The sequence below is a fragment of the Dermacentor silvarum genome, chromosome 8, assembly GCF_013339745.2.
Source record: "Dermacentor silvarum isolate Dsil-2018 chromosome 8, BIME_Dsil_1.4, whole genome shotgun sequence".
Taxonomy (NCBI): domain Eukaryota; kingdom Metazoa; phylum Arthropoda; class Arachnida; order Ixodida; family Ixodidae; genus Dermacentor; species Dermacentor silvarum.
This window is the reverse complement of record NC_051161.1, coordinates 76,826,639-76,838,745: the sequence shown is the minus strand read 5'-3', so window position 1 is coordinate 76,838,745 and position 12,107 is coordinate 76,826,639.

The following is a 12,107-nucleotide window of genomic DNA, read 5'->3' as shown; positions in this document are numbered from 1 at the left end:
ACTATATCAAACCGAAAGCGTTTTTGACTGCACCAGTAATGTCTAACTTCATCTGCCCCAGAATCCTGTCGTCCCAGCACACGATAATGCTTTGCTCTAAAGTTCCACCGATTTCTTCTATGCTGACATGCTTAGCTCCCCTCTATCCATCGTTGCACATCAAATAATGTGGGCTAACGAAGTGACAAACTTTTTCCCAATTCACCAAGCTCGGAGGTACAAGTCTTGGAGCTCTTAGTCTCGCAACCCACTGTCTGTGCTTAATACTATATTAGTTCCACAGACCTCACGAAACTCACTGCCACACCCATGTGAGAAGGCATGCCTAAGCATGCTCTCTTCATGAGTCATCCATGTATATTTTGCTAGAATTCTTGTGGTAGTGATTCTTCTTGCAACCAAATTTATTACAGCAGATACCTCCTTTTTTTGTGCCCTAGCCTGATTACTTCATGCTTCAGTATTTGCCGCTACTCTTTCCTGCGAACCCTGTCATAAGCAAATATTTAGTTTTTTTTTTCCATAGGTATCTCTGAATGTACAGTAGCCGTAGATCCTGTAAGCACACGGAAAATAAGATGATTTGGCGACCAGGAAGCTGTCAATACACCAATTGCAGTGCTCTTAAGAAAAAAGTGCATTTCTCAGCTGCACAATCGACAAAACCATTTTTTTTTGCTATTTTAGTTCTGTTTCTGGGTGTCAAATCTTAGAGTGTCAAATGTCTACAACAGTTATACGTTTTCCAGTGCAAACAATTCAGCTTTTCTCTTTGTAATCACACCTTTTTCAAACTCGTTTGCAAGATGATAGCCAGCTAGCTGCTTAACAATGAATACATGTTCTTGCTTCATTCCTCCTGTATACTATACTCACTCGCAGTAACCTGAATTTCTACGGTACAAATTTGGTCTCACCAAATGAATCACTATTTGTTTCTACACTCCTACCGGCAAGAATCCCACACGCAAATGACAGCGCATTCTAGCCGCTGTTGCCAGTTGTCCTTCCAATGCTGAAGTGCTTCCGTGCGCTTACACCTTGACCGCAACAACTGTACTGCACTTGCAATTCCACGCTCGTGCCAGGGGCATTGCGAATAGTCACTTTTCCCAAGTAGACCGGTGAATAACCGTCTTTCCAGAGGACGCAACCGACATCTATCGTATTCGCTACAGCACACCTAAAGAGGAGGCGTGATATAATAGTTCGAAAGCAAATAGTGCAGGCTCCCGGCGCGGATCTAGCGTTTACTCATGCAGATAAACCCATCATTTAGGTTGAGGCCGGCTACAAGCAATGTCGGAAAACATGAAAAATTAATGTTCTGTCGTTGTTTTGCCGTACATACACAATTTTCTGTTGGCCTTGAGGCCAGCCATAGTAGGTACAGGGAGTTGAGAAAAATGACATAAAATAAAGGACGCTATTCACAAAGCTTTTGTTCGGAAGTGTTCCTTGCCATCGGCAGGCCACTTTAACTAATAATATCTCTAGTATTGGGATTGGCTAGAATTCCTCTTAAGAACAATTCTCGTGTAAGAGCTGTTCGTGAACATGGGCCATGAATTTACTTCATGGCTACCTTTTTGGTTTTGCTATTTGTATTGGTACAATCTTTAAAACTCGACTGTTGCAACACTGTGCAAAATTCTTTTTTCAATTAGGTTTACAGCAAATGAAATTTCAGCAGCTCCTCTGGTGTTCTTAGGAACCTTCACAATACGAAAGTCAAAGGAACACCAGCAGTCGTGGGCACTTAGTGGCCAGTGGCTGAATTCACAGAGCTTTTGTTTCATACGTGTGTTTCGCCATTGGCCGGAGGCCTTCTCTAATATCATATATACTTGTGTAATGGCCGCAGGTTTTCTTTCGGAGATATGGGGTGAAAATCGGGTGTGGGGCCATTACACAGAGAAAAAGACACGACATTTAAAAAATATTTTCGGTGGTACTTCTATTTATTGAACTACAGTACTCGCTTGTACTGGCTCTGGCTATTCTTGATGATGGTGATGTTTATGATGATGATTTTTTCTATCCCCTTTGAATGGGGTGGTGACAAATAGTCCCCTAGACTGCTTGATTTAATCAGGTATCCTATACATGTTTTTATCTACCATTTTTATACATTTCATTATTATTTTTCTCAATATCTACCTTGTACCACTACATATGACTGTAAGAGATCAAATCAGCTCGTATCAGCCTCTCCCCTGCTTTTTTTTCATCAATGTCTTTTGCTTATCTCGACTTCTGAATGGTTGATGCTTCCGTCCACTTTAAACCCAAGCGCTTCTGGAAGCTGTATGTTACCCACGGTTCCCACTGAGTGAATCCCTTAACATTCCATTACGATGTGCTGAGTGGTCTCCGGATCTTTGTTCCTGTATGTTTTGGTCCTTAGGCAACCGGCTCGAACCTCAAATAGCAAGGCGCTATCCTTTGTGTTATCGTACAGATTTTCCGTTCTAATTTCTTTCTTCTCAATCTTGTAAATCTCCATGGTCCTTTTTGTTTCCAGTCTTTGCACCCAATTCACTGTCTCTATTTCTCTCACTTTCTTTCTGATGACTCCTGGTTGTCTATTTACAGTTTCCACTATCCTGTACTTGGTTGCCAACTTTCTCGACCTCTTTCTCCATTCTATGTCCACGCTTCTCAGATACAGATACTTGTGCCTTTTAGCCGCCCATTTATTTTCATCCATGTTCCTGAGTCTGTCTTCAAAACTAATTTTGCTCTGTGCTTCTCTGACTTCAATAGAGGCCCAACGCATGTCACCTTGCACTGCCTCATTTGTGGTTTTAGCGTGGGCTCGTAAAGCCAACCGGCCTACTGATCTTCAACTTCCAACCACGACAACATATCCGATTTTAAGCATAGAAGGGCATTTGCGAACGTCAGCACTGGTACAATTACTCCTTTCGAAATTCCACACACTACCTCATACTTATTGTGGCCCCACAGTGCTGTGTATTTCACTAATGTTGCATTCCGCTTCCCTTTATTTTCAGTATATATTGGTGGGTGCTTCAGTAAGTCTTTCCTTCGTTTATGTATACACTGACGTACCTATATTGCTTGACTATGGGTATGACTTGTTGTTGGATTGACACCATGTAATTACTCGCCTCTTCATTAAAGATCATAATTCCTGATTTCTCTGTGTTAAACACAAGGCCTAGATTTGTCGCTCCCTTGCCACAAATATTCGCAAGTGTCTGTATTGATTGTCCGCTAGTAACACTATGTCATCCGCATACATCAGTCCAAGGACCTACCGTTGCACCATTTGTCCATTAGGCATGCAGGATAAATCAAACCCTAATTCGCTGTTTTCCAGTTCTTTTTATAGACCCTTAACATAAAGTGTGAACAACGGGGACAGAGGACATCCTTGCTTCAGTCCTCAGTGAATTCCCACCAATTCGTTACCTTTTCATCCTTCCCATACAACTTGTACTCGGGTTTCTCTATATATCTCCCTCAGCAGATCAACGAAATCATCATCTATGCATTCGTGCTTAAGAATATCCCATAACGATTCCCGGTCTACGTTGTCATAGCCTCCTTTAGTGTCTAGAAATGCTATCGATAAAGGTCTATTCTAAGCTACTGAATGAACTGAGTTAGTACAAACATATCCTCTAAGCACGTGCCTGGCCTGAACCCATTCTGCAGTTCCCCCAGTACAACATTTTTCTCCGCCCACTTCAAGAGTTCTAATTTTATGGCTTGCATTGCCATTCTACATATCACCGGCGTTACTGTAACTGGCCTGTACGAGCTCGTCTTATCCTTATCTCCTTTGTGCCCTTGTAGATGAGGTTCATGTTGCTCTTGCACCATCGAACCGGAATTTTCTTCGTTCTAATGACTTGCTCTATGACATTAGTCCGCAGTGCCTTGCGCTTTGGACCGAGGTTTTTGATTAGCCGTTTCTTGGCTATTCCAGTAGTGCGGCACCTGCCGGCTGGAATAAATGGTGACGCCCAACACACCCGTCACGGCAGCGTCTCGGAGGCAGCCGCTAATACTCGGCGGCTGTGCTTTTGCTATAGACAAATGAAATGTTCGATGTCGCCAATGTTACCACAGAAGGCACAGAGCGGGGAAGCCCCACACCCCGTTATGAATAACCAAGCTGGGGTGTACGCGGAGTCGGTTCTGATGCGGTACAACAGCGTCACTTCTTCGCGAGTAAGTCCATGAGTCACACAGGCTTGGTGGAGTCTTGTGGATTGCCCTAAAGTGAAAGTGGATTGCATCCTTTGGGTTCTCAAAATTTATGGCGCTTCCTCTTTCGAGAAACATGTCAGCACTAGGCATGCGAAAGCGTCAGATTTTTCATTTCCATCAATTCCTACGTGAGATGGTATACATTGAAAATTTATGTTAAATCTTTTGCTCATTAGGTCGTTATTCAGTGCCAGAGATTGCCTTGTAAACATCTCCCGAGGTAGGTCACAATGTAATCTTTGTAACGCTGACTTTGAGTCCCTTAGCACCGCGACATCTTGTGCAAAAAAGCCGGCAGATCTCACGCCCTGTGGGAATCGATGTTATGCGAAGCAGTGTGCGGGGAGCCTACCAAGTTAACGGAACGACCATGAGAGCACCAAGACGTAGGCAGCTCTTTCATGACCTACATGACATTCTTGTCAAGAGTCCTCAGGAGTCCCTTTAGCTACACCTAAGAAAACTTAAGGCGAAAGCCTTAGTCATGTTCATGACTATGACTTCGAACATCAACCTTTAGCCTTTTACTTCACTTAGTACCACATACGAACCCATTTCAGTGGTTTTTGAGTGTTATATAATTATTTTTCGCTGTGTAATTGTAACTTTCGCTCAGTCGTGCTCATCACTACAATTTCTACCATCACCATTTAGCGTTTCCTTAACTTAGTACCCACGTGCGAACTCATTTCAGTAGTTTTTGACTATTAATATTTTTTCGCTGAGTCATTGTCATTTTTGCTGAGTCATGCTCATGACTATCACTTCTACCACAAATGCTTTAGTGTTTCCTTCATTTAGTTCCCACGTCAGAACCCATTTTAGTGGCTTATGAGTGTTAATCTTTTTTCGCTGAGTCATTGTCATTTTTGCTCAGTCATGGTCGTCACTATTACTTCTACCATCAGCCTTAAGTGATTCCTTGACTTAGTACCCACGTCAGAACCGATTTCAGTGGTTTTTGAGTGTTAATATTCTTTCACTCAGTCATTGTCATTTATGCTGAGTCATGCTCATGACTATGATTTCTACCATCATCCTTTAGTGTTTCCTTCACTTAGTACTCACGTCCGACCTCATTTCAGTGGTTTTTGATTGTTAATCTTTTTTCGCCGAGTCATTGTCATTTTTGCGCAGTCATGGTCATGACTATGACTTCTAATAGCTTCCTTTAGTTTCTCCTTCACTTAGTGCCCACGTCAGAACCCATTTCAGTGGCTTTTGAGTGGTAATATTTTTCGCTGGGTCATTGTCACGACCTACATGACACACATGTCATCACAATTATGTCATGACTCAACACTTATGTTCGTCATACACTCCTGTCATACTATGCTAATTTTGGTACATACGAAATTAACGAAATGACCATGAGAGCACTAAGACGTAAGTGGCTGTTTCATGACCTACATGACACGCACGTCATGACATGCATCGAAACGTCCATCCCGTCCACAACGAGGGCAGACGCAAGTAGAGAGCAGTAGCAACTCTGAAGCAGATCAATCAACAAGGCATCAGAGCACGCTTCGTCGACGCCACGGAGTACAGCGATGGAAAGACCTTTGCCGTCGTCGTGGTGGACTCCAGCGGCAAGCTTTCCAATAGCGCTTCAATTCGCACTTGAGACCCCGAAGTCGCGGAGCAAGCCGCCATCGCCCTCGCCCTGCTAGACGGTCGTGGGTCTGAGATCTACAGCGATTCCAAAACGGCAGTTAGGGCTTTTCAGAAGGGTCGCATCACCGAGCAAGCCACTCGTCTTCTTAGCGTCTCCAATCCGGATGATCTCACGCATCATTCGATTCATTGGTTTCCCGCTCACGTAGGGTCGGTCGAGGGTGCTCCCCCGAACCTCAATGAGTCTGCTCACGAGGCTGCGCGCGACCTCACCGACTGCGCTTCCTCTGTAAGGAGAGCCGACACCCCTCCCCCCTACGGCCACAGGGATGCTCCCGCTACTCACAACGAGGTAACAAAATTCTTCTGCATGTCCAGAAGGGTCTTTCCACCCCCTCACCCCAAATTGAATAGGGCGCAAGCTGTTTAGCTTAGACTTCTACAGGCCGGCACATATCCGTGTCTGGCCGTTCTGCACGAAGTTTACCCTGACGTATATCGCGACGACGCCTGCCCGTCCTGCGGGCAGACCTCCACTCTAGCACACATGCTCTGGGAGTGCGGGCCGAGATACCCCAAGTTCAGCAAGGATGAGTGGGACTCGCTTCTGCGTAGCCCCGCTCTAGACAAGCAAATCCTGGCTGTCCGGCGTGCCCGCGACCGGGCCGGAGGGCTAGACCTGCCGGTCCCGACGTGGGACTAGCCGGGTGCGCGACGAGTTCGCGTCCTCGCCGGACCTCTAATAAAAGTTATTTCACTCATTCATGACATGACATATCATTTATGTTCGTCATATACTCTTGTCATATGGCGAATTCCATTGGGAGAACATGAGCACTCAAAAGCACGCTGAAAGTGCTCGTTCTACAGGCGACGTGTTTCAGTGGTCGAACAGGAGTGGGAGCGCCGTCATCCAGTGGTAGAACAAGAGCAGTTTCGCTGCGCCGAGAGCAGCTGGGAGCAGTCCGGACTGCTCTCGCTTGAAAAGCGGAGTACGGAGGAAGTCACGTGGCTTAAACCGTCATATCCTCCTCATTTCTTTTTATTTTGCTTCAGCCAGCGCGCGCGGCGGCAATGGCGGCAGCCTAGCGTGGTTTGTGTTTTGACACCGCTGATTTTGACGTCGGTGATACGAGCGAGATTCGCAGCGATTTAGCGACAGATCCTGGCATTTCTAGTCCGCCTTGCTTCTCGTCGGATGCGCGGGGGACAGCGGCAGCAAAGCGTCTTCGCCTTGCTGAAGTGCTTGAGACGCTCGACGGTGACAGCAGTGAAAGCTGCTAGAGCTCAACTTGAGATGATCTTCGCAGGCGGAAACGTTGTGGGATGCGTCGGCGCTGCACAAAAGTATGTAGTACGTGGCCGCAAACGGTGACAGCGTTAAGCCCGACAGATTACAAGACGATCAGGCGTGTTCTGCCGCTCTCCTGCAGAGAATGGTGGGACGTCGATTGCTTTAGTCACATGGTACATTTCTCCTCACAAGTCCCCCTCCCAACTGCTCTCCGAATGCACGCCGTATTCCAGTGGCGGGTCGAGTGTGCCTGCTCTCACTGCGCTGTCACCCGACTCCGCCCTGCGCGGCGCCCTGCTCCTCTTCTCCCAATGGAATTCGCCAATAGTATGCCGATTTTGGTACATACCAAGTTAACGAAACGACCGTGAGAGCACAAAGATGTACCCGGCTAGATAGATAGATAGATAGATAGATAGATAGATAGATAGATAGATAGATAGATAGATAGATAGATAGATAGATAGATAGATAGATAGATAGATAGATAGATAGATAGATAGATAGATAGATAGATAGATAGATAGATAGATAGATAGATAGATAGATAGATAGATAGATAGATAGATAGATACTGCCATAGTAGCAAATGTTCGCCAAGAGATGCTTCGCATTTAAAATATCAAATATGGGAAATGCACTAATTGAAAAAGTGAGAACTCCTGATCGGAATAAGCGCACGTGTTTGCAGTAACAAACACACTTATTAGTGAATACTGCACATAAAACTCTCATTCACAGAAATAATACTCATAGCAGGTAAAACATCTCATATATATATATATATATATATATATATATATAATTGTCACGTAGTATAGACAGTGAAGAAAACAGTCGTAAAACTGTGTCTGACGAAACCGATTCTTTATTGGGCGAACCTGTGCCCACAAAAGCAAGCTACACTCGAAGCACAACGATAGCGGCGAACACAGTGGGCGATCGTCGAAATCTGATCAGCGGCGAAACGCGTCGGCTTTTATACGTGAGTCATCGAAGGTTCCAGATTAATACCTTGTGCCCTCGTGTCTTCCAGAGAGTTCTGGACAATTCGCGTCTCTCATACAATCAGATTACATGAGCGTCGGTTACCACAGACGACGGATAGAAGCATCGATAACGTTCGAGAAGCTTCCAATGCAGGCGCGTCCTGCGCCGAGCGATAACGTTTAACATTTGTTAGCCGGTGGAAAGCGGCCATCGATGAAAGATAAACATGTATACGTGTCAATATGCACGTGTTATTGATATACTGTACGACGCCAAATCTTCGTTTCCGATCTAATGTAACGCATAACTGAAGTGTTGCAGTCTCAAAGGTGGGTGAACAGTGAGGATTGTTATTCTGAACGATTGTGCTGCTGAAGAGTCGTGGCTGCTGTGCAGAGGCGCAGTTCCTGAGAGAATTAACGCACGGGTGTTAATAAGTCCTGCTTAACAAGTTTCTAGCTGTCATTCAATATAAACGCTCCGTTTTGGGGGCAGCATGTAAATTTCTTAACTCGATTCAGGCAAGGAAAACGGTTTTCGACAGTCTCACCACGTTCGCAACCCATTAAAACTGGGTGCCCCGTGTGGTTCCACACTTTTCTTCAACGAACGGAGCAGATCTACACATAACTCTACGTGTATGTGAGGTGTATGCCGTTCCTTTAATTCCTTCATAATTGTCGTCATGATAGTGCACCGGATAACAAAGCAACCGTTTATAATATGCAAGCTGCTCAGTTGAGTGGACATAAAGTTGGGAACGGCATTACATTTGTGTATGAAATATAGGATAAGCGTAACATGTTTCAGAAATCAGACTCGAGAATAATTTACTTTGTTTTCTCTCCTAGAAAAAAGCCAAAGGACGCAGCTGCCTGCTTTTTTTTTTCATTTAAACAAATTATTGGGTTTTACGTACGTGGCAACACCATGATATGATTATGAGGCACCCGGTTTAGTTTTCACCACTTCGGGGTTCTTTAACGTGCACCTAAATTGAAGTACACGAGTCTTTTTCCATTTGGTTCCCATCGAATTCCGCGACCTCGATTGAACCCGCGAGCTCCAGTTGAGCAGCGCAACGCCGTATCCACTATATAGTCACTAATTAGGCTACCGCGCAGGCTTTAATTCTTTCTTTTCTTTTCCTTTTGTTTACTTTTTTAAGTATCGACTGGAAAAAAAATTCCGCGTACGGTTTATGGCCAAAGATTAGCTTATAGAATGACTAACGAAAACCGTTTTCGGCGCTTGAGGTCCGACCGCAGTAAATGACCCCATACCAATTACTCCGCGTTCTCTTACGTCAGGAAGGGGAAAACATGAACGAAATGTTGCACTGCAGTTTCGTTTATATATATATATATATATATATATATATAAGTACTTCCCGTAAATCTGAGTACAAGGCACCGGAGGGTGCAGCTATTCTTTACTTGTTCCTTCGTCTGCGTTTCTCAAGACCTACTGATGGAAAACTATATGCGCAACAATACACATGAGAGATACATGCTGCTTGAAGAATGAGAAAAATATTTGTTCTCCAAAGGGAACCGTAGAATGACATAGTATAATGAAAGCCGACACTGCGGCCGCAATGCACGCGCAATCACCAAGCGCCATTAAAAAATAAAAGAAAAGAAAGAAGAGAAAGAAATGAATTTATTCTTAAGGCATAAGTACATGTCATATGCAATTATGAACACCATTTGAGCGGTCTGAACGCAAATACCAGCGCTCGAAGTAGTACGAATGACCCTGCCGAGCTTTATCGCCAGCAGTTTCCAACGGCGCCGACCTTGATGCGGCCCAATCCACTTCGATCGCAGCGCTGCCACAGTATTTTTCCACATCGGGCGCCTCACTGCAAAGAATGCGCCGCTCCCGCCGCTCGTCCCACTCGGCCATTTTCTAGTACAGTCTATTTCAAACCACCGATAACGGGTGGCCATTTTCTCATTCTCCTTTGACAATTACGAAACCTCGGAGCGTGTTTAAGAATCACTACCTCGCGGGAAAAAAGCGAGCTGCTTAGAAAGGAAAAAAAAAAAAAAGTTCTCCTTATGTTCGATAGCGCAGTATGTCCGTGAGCGGCGCGGAATGTCTCGAAAGCGGCGTTTCAAACCATCGATAGAGGGCTAACCATGCCCAATGGGCGCGGTATGGAAGGAGTTAAACGATGTCTGTTGTTCTTGGCCTCATAAGAAGGCAACATCTTCTCTTGTGAGGCGCGTTAACAGCGAAGCTATATATATGCGAAAAAGTGGCAATAAATCTGCGGTAATGCGCGCAGAAACCTATCAAAACACCTCACTGCCTTCTTATCCGTTGGTACTGTATACATTGTGATGGCCGTAATCTCGTCGAAGTCAGGGCGGAAACCTTGAAGACTCACAACATGACCTAACAACTGGAGTTCTTCATGTACTGATGTACTGTATGTAAATGTGTGTATATAATATGTACCCTGCCTTTAATTCACTACAAATAAAATCATTTCTTCGTATGACATGCTGCTCTTTAATACTGATATTTATACCTCCAAAACCACACTTCATATACAAACACTGATCAGCCAATCACACCAAGAATGTTTCAGGTTTACGTAGATGCCAACAGGAGCTGAGCCTGCCTATTTTTTAACGCAAGGACAGCCAGAGAATGGGGGCCCCGAAAAATAATGCTGTTTTTCTGCACTATGCTGAAAATCGAAAAGGAAAGAAGGAACTCGCACTACATACTATATAATACCGCTAATAATATTATTACATAGCCAGCATTCTTATTTGAAAGAAAGTCAACCGTTAACAGCGCGAATTGAAGAAAGCAATGCTATGCGGTTGAAGAACGGTAGCGAAAATAAAAATTTCTATTTCGTTTGTTCTTTGTTGTGTGGTTTGTATTTTGGCAGCCATTCCCATATCGCTTGCGAAAACGATAAGAACATAATATCGATCCTGGTGCACATTCCAATAACATGAACCTTGAACCCTGAAGAGGATCATGTGCGTGTTGTCTGTTTGTATGTGGCGCTTTCCAAATTTGCCGATCATGTCTCTTGAGCTGGATTGGCACTTTCGAAGAATCACGCTTTGTACCCAAGAAGAAAAATAATAGCGCCGCCCTTGATAAATTACTCATCATATCGGCTCTTTGTTGCTCATAGACCTCGAGAAAAGCCGAGACTTTATCGAGCTTGTATCCATAGCAGCCCAGGCGTGCATATGCGCTTATTTGCACTAAAACCCGCCATTCGTACTGAATAAATGCCGCAGCCTTGATCCCTGCGGGAGCTATCATTCCGATAAAATCAAGAGCTCGTCCGTAGCAAAGCACGTCAGTGTTTTGCGTCTGTACACACAGGCGAAGACTCAGGACCAGAACGCGCCGATTCGCCATTGGCTACGGAAACTTTGCGGGTACGTCCAATGGGTCCTGGCCATAAAGTCAGCGTGGACACTACGCTACCGTTCGCAGTACACAAATGTCTATAGCTGCGTATCGATAAAGCGTTCTCGTGGGACGTAGCAGATACCTCGCTAGATTGGATGGACTGACAAAACGCATGACAGAGGGGCACCTCAATGCTTTATTGAACTTACAAAACATCCTGTTTCCTGTCTTGTGTGTATCCTGCCTGGACGCAACCAATATAGACAATAAATATCGGAGGCTGAATCCTCAAAGCTCTTCGTTCATAGGTGCTACTTGCGATTGGCCGGTTGCATTTGTTAATAATATGCCAGACATCCTGATTGGCTAGCGTCTCTTCATAGGAGAAGTTCGGGCTTTGAATTGTTTTGTGATTATGGATCCTGACGCCCGTATTAGCAATTGTAATGAAACAAATTCTGTCGATTTACTTCCCAAAACAACCGTACGAATATGGGGCACGCCGTAGTGGGGGACTCCGGAATAATTTCGCCACCTGTGGTCATTTCTGATGGGCATCCAATGCACGGTG